General features: G+C 41.6%; 1 long non-coding RNA gene across 1 annotated transcript in view; it reads right to left on the bottom strand.

Annotated features, from left to right (window-relative positions):
- The window catches only part of LOC116269762, a 296,445-nt gene that overhangs the window by 263,394 nt on the left and 16,714 nt on the right, over positions 1-16,337 (bottom strand). The window contains exon 2 of the long non-coding RNA XR_004177520.1: positions 15,848-15,947. This is a non-coding gene — a long non-coding RNA (uncharacterized LOC116269762). The remainder of the gene's footprint in view (positions 1-15,847; positions 15,948-16,337) is intronic.

Below are 16,337 nucleotides of genomic sequence, written 5' to 3'. Positions count from 1 at the left end.
TTCAGTCCATTTCCTTATTCACTAAGCAATCACTGACCAATCGTTATGTGCTACAGACTATGTGATCATCTGGAGGCGAGTAAGGTCGTCTCTTGTCCTCCTGTGGCATGGATACTGTAGTATGGGAGATGTGAATGTGATAACAGCTCCTGTTTATTAGATGCTTACTACATAGCAGTTTATATGCATTGTTTCACTAACAACCCTACAGAAAGCAGCATCTTATCATACTCATTTTCCAGGTAAAAAAATTGAGGCTTAAAGAATATGAGCCTAAATGTCACCCTGGACTCATCTGTCTGTCATCCCGCTGTCTGCAAAATAGTGCAAGCTGTTCATGGTGTATGGACACCTTGGATGACAGGGCTGAAAAGTGTATCAGAGGAGTAGAAACCACAGAGTAGGAACCATTTAAATCATAAAGTGATTTCGAAACCATTCTGAAATCTTATCCACATCCTTCCCGTGGCCTGGGATTTGGTAGTTCTGAAGCTGAATTATTTCATTGCTCTATAAATCTGCAAATAAATGCTCTATTCTTTCTGTTAATAAAGATAACTCTGTTGAGACATCCTGATAATCCTCCCTGTTCCCCTCTGGTATGTAAAAGGTAGGCAATTTGGATATTCAGAAGCCTGATGAAGGTCTTGACCATAAAAAGCCCGAGGCAGTAGGAGTCTGGGGGCACTACTTACCTTGGCTGTCATAAGTTTTAACATCAGAAGTCTCCCCTCCTAATAGAGGAGAGGGTTCCTCCTGGGGAGAAGAGACTTCTGTGATCTCTATGAACCTGGGTCCAAAGCTTAAAACCTTATACTCCTCTCTCCCCTGGAGGCCTTTGACATCCTGATAATAATATAAAGTTACCAGTTACAGTGAAATGGCTTTTTCTTTGTATTTTGTAGGTTACTCTGGAAACTCCAGGAGGCTATAACTGTGAGGAAAAAGGCTCGTGGGACTAGAGGAATAATCACAGGGGTTGAGAAGGTTTCCAATCCTGGGATCCCGTGATCCAGTCCTAGCGAGCCTTCTGTGAAGCCATGGGAGGCTCCACACTGCTGAATTCTCGGGGTGTGCCCATCACCCAGACACGCAGCACTCCCTGGCCTTCCTGACTGAGCTGCTCCTCAGATTTCCCATTACCATTCCAGTACCCCTGAAACAAAGGGCTTAGTACGAGAACCCCAGATTATTCCCTGTTACTCCGCCAGACATCCTCAGTACAAGGTGTGTTACACAGTCCTGAACCCCACCCAGCTCCAGCTTCTGCGAGTGGGAGCTTGCTCCCCCCTTACAGATCTCCAATGCTGATTGACCCCTGGTCTTGTTCATTTGTTTTTTAATTGAAGGCATCCTCCAACACCATTGTCCTAGACTCATCTTGCCAACATCAGACACTGTCTGAAACATGCCGAAGAGGGACACAGTCTTCACACACGGAGCATTATCCTCACTCAGTGTGATCTTGGTAGAAAGTTCCTGTAAGATTCCAACATTTCAGTAGTAGATACGCCAGCCACAACCTCCTCATTCACCACTGGGTTCCTCATAGCTCAGCTTCGTCCTTCATTCTTTCCCGTTTCATTCTTATACGTCTTCTGTTGGAAATAGTTATGTGAGTCTTAGTTTGATGGGTGTTTAATGTTTTAACTAATAAAATTCAAAGTAGGATTTCCTCTATGGACTGAATTCTGTCCCTGAAGTTCACATATTGAAGCCTTAACCTGCAATGTGACTGCATTCAGAAATAGGGCTTTTAGGAAGTAAATAAGGTTAAGGTCATAAGGGTGGGGTCATGAGGATAGGGCCCTTATCTGATAGGATTGGTGGCCTTGTAAGAAGAAGAAGAACTTGCTGTCTTTCTTTCTCCACACATACATACTGAGGAATGGTCACATGAGGACACAAGCCAGGAAGAGAGCCCTCACCAGAACCTGACCGTGCTGGTCCCTTGATTTCAGACTTTCAGCCTGCAGAACTGTGAGAAAATAAATTTCTGTTGTTTAAGCCATTCAGTCTAGGGTATTTTATTATGACAGTCTGAGCAGACTAAGACAGACTTGTTCTAAATTACAATAAACTAGGCCATCAAAACATACCATGGTGGGTGCTATGATAGAGATAAACATCTAGTACTATTGGACTAACCCTGTCTTGAGGGCACTATGTCTTCCCAGAAGAGATGATGTCTAAAGTTAAACCATAAAGGATAAAAGGGGTGGAAAGTATCTTTAAAGGAGGAGAGGCCATGCACAAAACCCAGAGAGTAAAAGGGACCATGGATCCACTGGATACTGCAAGTATTTCAATATGGCGGGAGAGTGGAGTGGAAAGAGATGAGTGACGAGCAAGATGGCCGAATAGGAACAGCTCCAGTCTCCAACTCCCAGCGCGAGCAACACAGAAGACCGGTGATTTCTGCATTTTCAACTGAGGTACTGGGTTCATCTCACTGGGGAGTGCCGGAGGATCAGAGGATCGGTGCTGGTCAGCTGCTGCAGCCCGACCAGCGAGAGCTGAAGCAGGGCGAGGCATCGCCTCACCTGGGAAGCGCAAGGGGGAAGGGAATCCCTTTTCCTAGCCAGGGGAACTGAGACACACAACACCTGGAGAATCGGGTAACTCCCACCCCAATACTGTGCTTTAAGCAAACAGGCACACCAGGAGATCATATCCCACACCTGGCCGGGAGGGTCCCACGCCCACGGAGCCTCCCTCATTGCTAGCACAGCAGTCTGTGATCTACCGGCAAGGCAGCAGCGAGGCTGGGGGAGGGGCGCCTGCCATTGCTGAGGCTTAAGTAGGTAAACAAAGCTGCTGGGAAGCTCCAACTGGGTGGAGTTCACAGCAGCTGAAGGAAACCTGCCTGTCTCTGTAGACTCCACCTCTGGGGACAGGGCACAGCTACACAACAACAACAACAACAACAAAAAAGCAGCAGAAACCTCTGCAGACGCAAACGACTCTGTCTGACAGCTTTGAAGAGAGCAGTGGATCTCCCAACACGGAGGTTGAGATCTGAGAAGGGACAGACTGCCTGCTCAAGTGGGTCCCTGACCCCTGAGTAGCCTAACTGGGAGACATCCCCCACTAGGGGCAGTCTGACACCCCACACCTCACAGGGTGGAGTACACCCCTGAGAGGAAGCTTCCAAAGCAAGAATCAGACAGGTACACTCGCTGTTCAGAAATATTCTATCTTCTGGAGCCTCTGCTGCTGATACCCAGGCAAACAGGGTCTGGAGTGGACCTCAAGCAATCTCCAACAGACCTACAGCTGAGGGTCCTGACTGTTAGAAGGAAAACTATCAAACAGGAAGGACATCTACACCAAAACCCCATCAGTACATCACCATCATCAAAGACCAGAGGCAGATAAAACCACAAAGATGGGGAAAAAGCAGGGCAGAAAAGCTGGAAATTCAAAAAATAAGAGCACATCTCCCCCGGCAAAGGAGCGCAGCTCATCACCAGCAACGGATCAAAGCTGGATGGAGAATGACTTTGACAAGATGAGAGAAGAAGGCTTCAGTCCATCAAATTTCTCAGAGCTAAAGGAGGAATTACGTACCCAGCGCAAAGAAACTAAAAATCTTGAAAAAAAAGTGGAAGAATTGATGGCTAGAGTAATTAATGCAGAGAAGGTCCTAAACGAAATGAAAGAGATGAAAACCATGACACGAGAAATACATGACAAATGCACAAGCTTCAGTAACCGACTCGATCAACTGGAAGAAAGAGTATCAGCGATTGAGGATCAAATGAATGAAATGAAGCGAGAAGAGAAACCAAAAGAAAAAAGAAGAAAAAGAAATGAACAAAGCCTGCAAGAAGTATGGGATTATGTAAAAAGACCAAATCTACGTCTGATTGGGGTGCCTGAAAGTGAGGGGGAAAATGGAACCAAGTTGGAAAACACTCTTCAGGATATCATCCAGGAGAACTTCCCCAACCTAGTAGGGCAGGCCAACATTCAAATCCAGGAAATACAGAGAACGCCACAAAGATACTCCTCGAGAAGAGCAACTCCAAGACACATAATTGCCAGATTCACCAAAGTTGAAATGAAGGAAAAAATCTTAAGGGCAGCCAGGGAGAAAGGTCGGGTTACCCACAAAGGGAAGCCCATCAGACTCACAGCAGATCTCTCGGCAGAAACTCTACAAGCCAGAAGAGAGTGGGGACCAATATTCAACATTCTTAAAGAAAAGAATTTTAAACCCAGAATTTCATATCCAGCCAAACTAAGTTTCATAAGTGAAGGAGAAACAAAATACTTTACAGATAAGCAAATGCTTAGAGATTTTGTCACCACTAGGCCTGCCTTATAAGAGACCCTGAAGGAAGCACTCAAAATGGAAAGGAACAACCGGAACCAGCCACTGCAAAAACATGCCAAAATGTAAAGACCATCGAGGCTAGGAAGAAACTGCATCAACTAACGAGCAAAATAACCAGTTAATATCATAATGGCAGGATCAAGTTCACACATAACAATCTTAACCTTAAATGTAAATGGACTAAATGCTCCAATGAAAAGACACAGACTGGCAAAGCGGATAAAGAGTCAAGACCCATCAGTCTGCTGTATTCAGGAGACCCATCTCACACGCAGAGACATACATAGGCTCAAAATAAAGGGATGGAGGAAGATTTACCAAGCAAATGGAGAACAAAAAAAAGCAGGGGTTGCAATACTAGTCTCTGATAAAACAGACTTTAAACCATCAAAGATCAAAAGAGACAAAGAAGGCCATTACATAATGGTAAAGGGATCAATTCCTCTCCTAAATATATATGCACCCAATACAGGAGCACCCAGATTCATAAAGCAAGTCCTTAGAGACTTACAAAGAGACTTAGACTCCCATACAATAATAATGGGAGACTTCAACACTCCACTGTCAACATTAGACAGATCAACGAGACAGAAAGTTAACAAGGATATCCAGGAATTGAACTCATCTCTGCAGCAAGCAGACCTAATAGACATCTATAGAACTCTCCACCCCAAATCAACAGAATATACGTTCTTCTCAGCACCACATCGTACTTACTCCAAAATTGACCACATAATTGGAAGTAAAGCACTCCTCAGCAAATGTACAAGAACAGAAATTATAACAAACTGTCTCTCAGACCACAGTGCAATCAAACTAGAACTCAGGACTAAGAAACTCAATCAAAACCGCTCAACTACATGGAAACTGAACAACCTGCTCCTGAATGACTACTGGGTACATAACGAAATGAAGGCAGAAATAAAGATGTTCTTTGAAACCAATGAGAACAAAGATACAACATACCAGAATCTCTGGGACACATTTAAAGCAGTGTGTAGAGGGAAATTTATAGCACTAAATGCCCACAAGAGAAAGCAGGAAAGATCTAAAATTGACACTCTAACATCGCAATTAAAAGAACTAGAGAAGCAAGAGCAAACACATTTGAAAGCTAGCAGAAGGCAAGAAATAACTAAGATCAGAGCAGAACTGAAGGAGATAGAGACACAAAAAACCCTCCAAAAAATCAATGAATCCAGGAGTTGGTTTTTTGAAAAGATCAACAAAATTGACAGACCACTAGCAAGACTAATAAAGAAGAAAAGAGAGAAGAATCAAATCGACGCAATTAAAAATGATAAAGGGGATATCACCACCGACCCCACAGAAATACAAACTACCATCAGAGAATACTATAAACACCTCTATGCAAATAAACTGGAAAATCTAGAAGAAATGGATAATTTCCTGGACACTTACACTCTTCCAAGACTAAACCAGGAAGAAATTGAATCCCTGAATAGACCAATAGTAGGCTCTGAAATTGAGGCAATAATTAATAGCCTACCAACCAAAAAAAGTCCAGGACCAGACGGATTCACAGCTGAATTCTACCAGAGGTACAAGGAGGAGTTGGTACCATTCCTTCTGAAACTATTCCAATCAATAGAAAAAGAGGGAATCCTCCCTAACTCATTTTATGAGGCCAACATCATCCTGATACCAAAGCCTGGCAGAGACACAACAAAAAAAGAGAATTTTAGACCAATATACCTGATGAACATCGATGCAAAAATCCTCAATAAAATACTGGCAAACCGGATTCAACAACACATCAAAAAGCTTATCCACCATGATCAAGTGGGCTTCATCCCTGGGATGCAAGGCTGGTACAACATTCGCAAATCAATAAACATAATCCAGCATATAAACAGAACCAAAGACAAGAACCACATGATTATCTCAATAGATGCAGAAAAGGCTTTTGACAAAATTCAACAGCCCTTCATGCTAAAAACGCTCAATAAATTCGGTATTGATGGAACGTACCTCAAAATAATAAGAGCTATTTATGACAAACCCACAGCCAATATCATACTGAATGGGCAAAAACTGGAAAAATTCCCTTTGAACACTGGCACAAGACAGGGATGCCCTCTCTCACCACTCCTATTCAACATAGTGTTGGAAGTTCTGGCTAGGGCAATCAGGCAAGAGAAAGAAATCAAGGGTATTCAGTTAGGAAAAGAAGAAGTCAAATTGTCCCTGTTTGCAGATGACATGATTGTATATTTAGAAAACCCCATTGTCTCAGCCCAAAATCTCCTTAAGCTGATAAGCAACTTCAGCAAAGTCTCAGGATACAAAATTAATGTGCAAAAATCACAAGCATTCTTATACACCAATAACAGACAAACACAGAGCCAAATCATGAATGAACTTCCATTCACAATTGCTTCAAAGAGAATCAAATACCTAGGAATCCAACTTACAAGGGATGTAAAGGACCTCTTCAAGGAGAACTACAAACCACTGCTCAGTGAAATAAAAGAGGACACAAACAAATGGAAGAACATACCATGCTCATGGATAGGAAGAATCAATATCGTGAAAATGGCCATACTGCCCAAGGTAATTTATAGATTCAATGCCATCCCCATCAAGCTACCAATGACTTTCTTCACAGAATTGGAAAAAACTGCTTTAAAGTTCATATGGAACCAAAAAAGAGCCCGCATCTCCAAGACAATCCTAAGTCAAAAGAACAAAGCTGGAGGCATCACGCTACCTGACTTCAAACTATACTACAAGGCTACAGTAACCAAAACAGCATGGTACTGGTACCAAAACAGAGATATAGACCAATGGAACAGAACAGAGTCCTCAGAAATAATACCACACATCTACAGCCATCTGATCTTTGACAAACCTGAGAGAAACAAGAAATGGGGAAAGGATTCCCTATTTAATAAATGGTGCTGGGAAAATTGGCTAGCCATAAGTAGAAAGCTGAAACTGGATCCTTTCCTTACTCCTTATACGAAAATTAATTCAAGATGGATTAGAGACTTAAATGTTAGACCTAATACCATAAAAATCCTAGAGGAAAACCTAGGTAGTACCATTCAGGACATAGGCATGGGCAAAGACTTCATGTCTAAAACACCAAAAGCAACGGCAGCAAAAGCCAAAATTGACAAATGGGATCTCATTAAACTAAAGAGCTTCTGCACAGCAAAAGAAACTACCATCAGAGTGAACAGGCAACCTACAGAATGGGAGAAAATTTTTGCAATCTACTCATCTGACAAAGGGCTAATATCCAGAACCTACAAAGAACTCAAACAAATTTACAAGAAAAAAAACAAACAACCCCATCAAAAAGTGGGCAAAGGATATGAACAGACATTTCTCAAGAGAAGACATTCATACAGCCAACAGACACATGAAAAAATGCTCATCATCACTGGCCATCAGAGAAATGCAAATCAAAACCACAATGAGATACCATCTCACACCAGTTAGAATGGCGATCATTAAAAAGTCAGGAAACAACAAGTGCTGGAGAGGATGTGGAGAAATAGGAACACTTTTACACTGTTGGTGGGATTGTAAACTAGTTCAACCATTATGGAAAACAGTATGGCGATTCCTCAAGGATCTAGAACTAGATGTACCATATGACCCAGCCATCCCATTACTGGGTATATACCCAAAGGATTATAAATTATGCTGCTATAAAGACACATGCACACGTATGTTTATTGCAGCACTATTCACAATAGCAAAGACTTGGAATCAGCCCAAATGTCCATCTGTGACAGACTGGATTAAGAAAATGTGGCACATATACACCATGGAATACTATGCAGCCATAAAAAAGGATGAGTTTGTGTCCTTTGTAGGGACATGGATGCAGCTGGAAACCATTATTCTTAGCAAACTATCACAAGAACAGAAAACCAAACACCGCATGTTCTCACTCATAGGTGGGAACTGAACAATGAGATCACTTGGACTCGGGAAGGGGAACATCACACACCGGGGCCTATCACGGGGAGGGGGGAGGGGGGAGGGATTGCATTGGGAGTTATACCTGATGTAAATGACGAGTTGATGGGTGCAGCACACCAACATGGCACAAGTATACATATGTAACAAACCTGCACGTTATGCACATGTACCCTACAACTTAAAGTATAATAATAATAAATAAATTAAAAAAAAAAAAAGAGATGAGTGACAAGAGGTGTGGCTGGAGATCTTGACAGGGACAGATTGAGAAGGCCTTGCAGGCCATATGAAGGAATCTGGAATCTATTTTGACAGCAAAGAAAAACCACCTGAAGAGTTTTAAATACAGGACTGACAAAATAGGAGGTACATTATAAAGATCATAGGATGTGAGTGGCATGTCCATGTCAGGAATCAGCAAAAACAATATTATAATAATTCAACAAATATGTCATAAGTATCTAGTATGGGCCAGGAGCTCTCCTAGGTATCAGGAATATAGAAGTAAACAAAACAGACAAAAAAAAAAAAAAACAATTATCATAAAACCTATCTTCTATCATTGGGATACAGATCATAATCAAGAAAAAAATATTGTATATAATGTGTTCAGATGGCAATTCCAGTCCAGAATGAGCGTGGGTGGACAGGGGATGGAGGATAATGCAGAGTGACAAGAGAAGGCCTTGCTAATAAAGTGACATTTGAACAGAGACCCAAAGGAAGTGAGAAATGAGCTAGTGGAATCGGAGAACAGAGCATCCTAGGCTGAGACAGTAGCAAGTGCAAAGGTCCTGGGGTAGGAGTAAGCCTATCCAGGAATAGCTAGGATACCAGTATGGTGAGAGCAGCGAGAGAAGGGGGATAAGGGGAAGAGCTGAGGCCAGGAAGTCCAGCTCAGGTGCCTTCTTGGAATGCATTCAAAGCCCTCAGTTCTTGGGCTGCCAGAATTACCAAGGCCCATAAAGAAATGTAGAAATGCTAGAAACAGGGCAGAAAATACACAAGTGAGCCTGGAACATGTTAGAATGTCAGAAATTTTAAAAGTACTAAAAAAAAGAAGAAGTAGAAGACCCACAATGATGGAGGCATTATGTCAAAGGGGCATGGAGCCAACTACAACGGCTGTTTCTGGAATACCTTGAGCAACAAAATTAATTTTTAAAAAGAAGGAAAAGAAGTATAGAGGCTGGGCATGGTGGTTCATGAGAGACTGAGGTGAGAGGATCACTTAAGCCCAGGAGTTTGAGACCAGCCTGGGAAACATAGTGAGACAAACACAAAATCAGCCAGGTGTTGTGGGGCACTCCCGTGGTCCCGGCTACTCAGGAGGCTGAGGCAGGATTGTTTGAGCCCAGGAGTTGGAGGCCGCCGTGAGCTGTGATTGAACCACTGCATTCTAGCCTGGGAAACACGGCAAGACCCTATCTCTAAAAAAGAGGGGAAAAAACATATAGAGAATATAAACTCTTTCCCATCTATATGCCACACCTTGTCACCTGGGCCCCAAAGCAGCTCTTGAATCTAAAGTTTCTCTCATCTACTTCATCTTCCAATCTCCCCTGGCTTCTGCCCCCAAAGACATTTTTTTCTTCCTTTTATAGACTCACCCACACACAGGATTCTATGAACATCTGAGAATACGCACACACACTTGGAAGAGAGTGGAGATATTGACACCAATAGTTTCCACACCCCTCCCTGTGAACAGTGCCAGGAGGTGAATTTTCACCAAGTCCTTAATGAAATAAGAAAGAAAGAACAAGAAAACTATAGTGAGTTTTCATAAAACTAAATGTATCCCATTTAAATATCTGTTTTTATTAGCTGCTGTAACGAATACCAAGTATCTTAGTGGTTTAATACAATGAAAGTATATGTCTTGCTGTGCTGGTAATGAAGTTATTGCCTCTTTTCTGGAAAGCCATTTTTCTATATTCAGTTTTGTGACAGTGGGCCTGGAATTCTGCAGAGCATATTCGGCTTTGCCAACTTCTTCCTGAAGGTTCTGCCAGTAGCAGGTTCTGGAAGGAGACTGCAAGAATGGAGGAGAGATAAGGGACATGTTCCTTCCTGGGCTGGGTTTTAGTTTTGGTTTGTTGTTTGTGAATGGTTCCAGGGGAGGTTGTTTTGTTTTGCTATACCTGTAAATGTCACTTGGGCACTACTTCTTTACCTGGTGACAGTCACTGGTTCTAAAAGCAGTTGGTTTCAGTTTCCAGTTTTTTCCCTATTCCCAGAATAAGCCTCCTGGAGCTTCCAGAGATATCAGTACTGCTGGTCAATGTCACCTCCTCAGAGGTGTGAGTCAACTCTGCATTACTCACTTGTAATCCAGTAAGAATGTTCTGGGTCAACAGGTGGCCTTCCACAGGGTCGTTTGGGTACTTGGGCTCCCTGTGATTCGGTCACCACTAGGCCCTTGGGTCCTATGCAGGATGCTTAGTGTCTGTCCTACAGATGGGAAGCTAAAGAGAGGAGAATTGTGTGGGAGGTTTTTCCAGGCTGCGACAGCAAGTGATGAACCTCATTTGTGCCACATCCCAATGGCTCATCTCACTACGAGGGAGGCTGGGAACTGTAGTCTGGCTCTGGCTTCTGTTGAACGTGCAGCAATCACTGCCACACAATGTCCTTCCTGTACTTGGGTGTTAAACTGTCCATTCCTAAAGCACAGTGATAGTAGCTTTCCCCACTGAAACCTCACCACTCAGTGGGTCCATGAAAACCAAAAGGCTGAGAACATTCCACCCTAATACAGCTGGCCTCAGATGCCTTCTCTGTGCTCATAGAAGTGATGGCCCAGATCCGTTCATGCTCATTTCCAAGTTGTAATCTCTTTTCTTCTGAACACAGTGAGGCATAAAGCTTCCCTCCCATTATTATATGGAAAACCTATAATCATATGTCATCCATGATTCCTAACATCAGGGTTATAATTATTCTCTAGTGAACTCACATATTTGAGGCTTCAAATGAGTGCTGAAAGTGGGGCAGTATTATCCTAGTTCCTTGACCTCCCTAGAAGAAATTTTCTATTTGCAAAAGAAAAATGTTACAGAGTTTAGAATAATTTCTTAGCTAATTTTGATACTGTACTCATTTTTGGCTTTTGTTAAACTTGCTTTCCAGACAGTTGTTTAAGTTCACATATTTGTACATGGCTCTTTTATTAATCTTTGCAGACTATCAAATAGTTTGCAAAAATCTTCACTATAAATTACTGTCTAATCCATATAAAGTACAGGTCACTGAAAAGGTACAGGTTACCTGGACTTTAGAAAGCAATGCTGATTATGAGACCCTCTAAATATCTTAAGATTGTCTCTTGCCTGCAAAATAAAAACAAGCTTAGCATTCAGTGCTAATTCTACAAAAATAATAATAATAATTGAACCAGAAGTTTTCAGGGTGAATAGGCAGAACCCTCATAATTAGTGCAGGAAGAATTTTTAGAACCCAGATCAGTACTGTGGGAGGTAAAGAGGCATTTAATAGTCTTTCTCTCTCTTTATATTCATAACAAAGCCATTTAAAAGGAAAGATATCATGCCAGCAGGGTTTTTATTTAAAAAAAGACAATTACTGTTTTCCTTTTTCTGTAACTCTTGCAAATCCAGAATGAGCTAGATTGTGTCTGACTACGGCAAGAATATCTTAAGTTCCAACTGCCTCGTATACACCAAAACCAATGCTTTAGAACCCTCCAGAAACCTACTCCTATTCCTTTCTCTCTCTCTCTCTCTCTCTCTCTCTCTCTCTCTCAAAGACAACAACAACCAACCAGTCCCTAGAGCTAGAAAACGTAGAATCATTCTTGGCAGACTCCTGTGTGTTGATTCTTTACACATTATCTATCTTTGCAAGCATAATATTATATTGTATGTACTTATTATACTTTTATTTCTTTCTAGCTACTTAAACACAGAGCCATTCCTTAATTGTTTTTGTATCTGTAGTGCTTAACACAGCACGGGCACATCATAAGGACTAAATAACAGAATTTGAACTTCTTCTTTTATCCTACCTCTTTATTTTGAATCACCAAACACTGCCAATTTTTTATCTAAAATGTCTCTTAAATCCATCCTCTCCCTCAATATTCAGACCTCACTTGGACTATCTGGAATATTCGATCAACTGTTCTGCCTTCAGGCTCAACCCTCCTCCATATTAATCCTCCATAAAGATGCCAACCAAGTTATCTTTCTAAAAAGTTACCCTTTTGTCTAAAACCTTCCATAGCTCCCTAATGTCTGGAATACGGTCCAAATTTCTTAGCATGATTCTCAGCAGAGCCTTCCTGCCCAAGTTTATCTCCGGAAACTTGTCCCTGTGTGTTCTAAGCTCTAACCCTCTCAAACAACTTTATTTAATCAATAAATAACTTAACTCATTAGGTCCCTGTGATTTGTTCTTTCTCTTTCCATTTAGAGCATTTTCTACTTTTCTCAGGCCATCTATCAAGATCTAGATTAAATGTCATTTCTTCTATGAACATAAATTCCCCAGACAACTTAGAAAACATTGCTTATATATTCTCTTCCTCCACCAAATTCTGTGCCCTTTAAGGTAGGAACCATGTCTAAATTATTTTTATACACCTGTTACCCAATTCAGTTTCTGACACATCAACATCCATAAATCTTTGTTGAGAATAATTGCCAACCAGTACCTAGGATGTTTAGTATTCTGAAATGCTAATTGGTACCTTCACTTCGATGAAGGCTAGGTTTCTGTTCTTCAGGACTAATCCCTGAATATGTTATTTTAATCTAATTTGGAAACTCTCCAGCAGCTCTGATCAAAGTCATAGGCATGAAAATCTCCCTTTTTAAGGAGCTAGAGAAGGCAAATTTACTTATTTGGGGGAAAAAACTGCTGGTATTATAAATCAGAGAAAAATTCAATTAACATAGTCCTTCTTGTTGATGACAATCATAATCCTACCTTGACATAATTTCTAAACCACTCCCACAGACATTATCTTACTTGCTAACACATTGACATCGCTGGATATAGTCATGTCTTAGAAGGAGTCGGTTGGAGTTAAGGATCTGACTTTGGCATCAGAATGGTGAGGGTTCCTGCCCTAGCTCCTCCATATGTGAAAATATGGCCTTGAGAACATTACTCAACCTCCTTAAGCCTCCTTAAACCCACGTTTTCATACTAGTAAAATAGGAATAACAGGCTGGGTGCGCTTGCTCACACCTGTAATCCCAGCACTTTGGGAAACCAAGGCAGGAGGATCACCTGAGGTTGGGAGTTCAAGACTAGCCTGACCAACATGGAGAAATCCCATCTCTACTAAAAAATACAAAAATTACCCATCCCAACACAATCCTCCAGGGAGATAATAATCCACATATTCAGAGCTGCATGTGAGTTGAAACTTATTTGCCATGTCTAGTCTCCTTTGCAGGAACATGTGAAAACCACAAAATTTTCCAAATAAAATCCTCCTTTCCTCCTTTCACAAAAACCAAAACTGCCTTCGGGCACACACACAAATGACAGAATCCTTTCAGTGGCTGCTTCTATTGGCACATACTGTGTTATGAGTCTATAAACTATTCCTAGTTCCTTTGCACCTTGTCTCTGCTCAGCGACCTCTTAAATGCCACTGTAGTTCAGTTAAATCAACATCTTTTTCTATTCACTCTTGGCCTTCACTTCTCTGATATTTTTTTTGAAATGTCAACAGCATTCTCCTATATCTTGTCCTGATTAAAAGTAAGAAAAACCTGGATGCTTTTCTTTGCCTAATTCTCTGATGTGATGATAACTGATGAAAATGACTTTTCATACACTGACCTCAGAACTCAAAGGCAGTAGGGAGGAATCTGCAAGTTCCTGTACTTCTTTCTGCAAAGGGACTCGCTTTGTTTTCACCTGAGTTTTAATGAATTGAAGAAAGGGTTCCTATTCATTCCAATTAGTGAAAAAGCAATCATTTTCCCATGTAGAATTAAAGCTTTAGCAAGCACCTTTCCTTGAGAAGGCATGAAGCTGAACACTTTTAATTTAAACCAAACAAGAGCATTAAGAAGATGTATTCCTTTAGAGCTATGCTCCATCAGGGGCCTTGAATGCCAGTTATTGGCTTTGTAGCCAAAGTAAAGGATCGTTCTGCTATTGTTTTTATGGATCACTATTAAGAAAAGAACCAGCAGTTAGTCGATTATGAAGTTTACTTTGGTGGGGACAGAGGGAGGAGGAATTATAGTCTCATGCCGTGCATAGCAGTTGCATTCGTTTGCTTGGGCTGACCTAACAAAGTCCCACAGACTGGATAGCTTGAATAACAGAAGCTCATTTTCTCACAATGCTGGAGGCTGGAAGTCTGAGATTAAGGTGTGGGCTGGGTTGATTTCTTCTGAGGCCTCTGTCCCTGGCGTGTAGATGAGTATCTTCACAAGGTCTTCCTCCATGCATGCCTGTGTCCTAATCTCTTCCTATAAATTAACAGTCATTGTAGATTAAGGCCCACCCTAAAAACCTCACTTTAATTTAGTTACCTCTTTAAAGACCCTGTCCTTAGATATGGTAACATTCTGAGACACTGGGAGTTAGGACTTCAACATATAATTTTAAGAGGACACAATTCAATCCATCACGGGGGCCTTGAGCATAGCTTATATTGGAGCACCGTGTAAGTTTTAGTGAGAAGTGACAGAAACTAATTCACGCCAGTAAGAACAAAAAATGAGTAATAATAATAAAGAATACAAGAAAGAAAGAAAATGCTCTAAGGCAGAAATGCAATCCTGCTTCAGAAAGGTACAGGAACTAAAAAAAAACTCTTAAGCTACATTTCCTCTCCCCACTGCTTCCTCTGCAAATACGTTTATTCTCCCTCCACAAGTATGCCTTCTCTTTTCCTCATTCCATAACATAGAAAATGGTCCCCACTCCTTCAAGCTTACATAGAACAGGTCCTGCCATTTCTCCAGACAGACTGGAAAGACTTCAGTCCTGATTTCCAGGGGACAGAATCAGATTGCCCCAGCCTGAGTTAGGTGTTCACCCTGATCCAATCAGTTACAACTAGGCGGCAACGTGGCCACCTATTTTAAACATGGCTGTTTGGGGCTCATCTTTGTGAATTGGGATGATTCACTTGGAAAAGGAGATACAGATCCATGATCACTGGCCTGTAAGTAGGCTAGATGCTCTAAACTTGTCACTATGTGGGTAAAAATACTTTTTCTGCATGTCCCATTCTTTCTTGTCAGACCTCAACAACTATTTCTTCTGCGAACTAGCTTAGCTAGATATTTCTCTTCTTGAAGCATAGACAATAGGTAACTATAGCAACTGGTTTTACAGGTAATTGCTATAAAACATTGCCCAGGGGTTAGAAAGCCATGGAGACACTGATCCATACATTCAACTGAGGCATTAGTTCATAGCTAAGGTGACTTTCTTGTCTCCAGAACAATCAATGTTTTACCTTTAAAAATAAAGAAAAGTGTGTGCACCACAATTCTGCCTGAAAGCTTGGGCATTGAAGTGGGCCCAGGAGGTGTAATTTCAAACAAGACTCACCTTTTCATCTGCCAGGTCCGTGACTTGGTCAGGTCTCAGTTGCCTCTAATCTTCTCCTTTGTCATCGTGGCTTCAGCTGTCCAGCATTTCCAGGGGCAGGCTAATGAGGAAAGACACAGGTTCAATAACATCACCTTTAGATCTAATAAGACAGTATTCCCTCAAATGCAGTTAGCTCATCCCCAAAGGTCCAGCCAGCATCATAGGTATCCTGGAATCCTTCAGTTCCTGTTGATTTCCCTCCTTGTCTATTCACTGTCACCTGGAATTCACAGACACAAGGAAAATATCCTTTCCTCTCATCCTCTATTTTAAACCAAACATAGCATTGGAGTGACTTACTTTAGAATGGCTAAGATAAAGAAACAGACATCATCCAGGGACTTATGGGCTGACATCTTCCCTTGCCAATAGAGTTTGGGAGACAGTGATTAAGCACATGGATCCAGGAGCTAGGCTACCTAGGCTGAAAGTCCAGCTCTGTCACTTT

Source organism: Papio anubis, chromosome 12 (genome assembly GCF_008728515.1).
Source record: "Papio anubis isolate 15944 chromosome 12, Panubis1.0, whole genome shotgun sequence".
NCBI lineage: Eukaryota > Metazoa > Chordata > Mammalia > Primates > Cercopithecidae > Papio > Papio anubis.
This window is presented reverse-complemented; position numbering and strand designations above follow the sequence as displayed.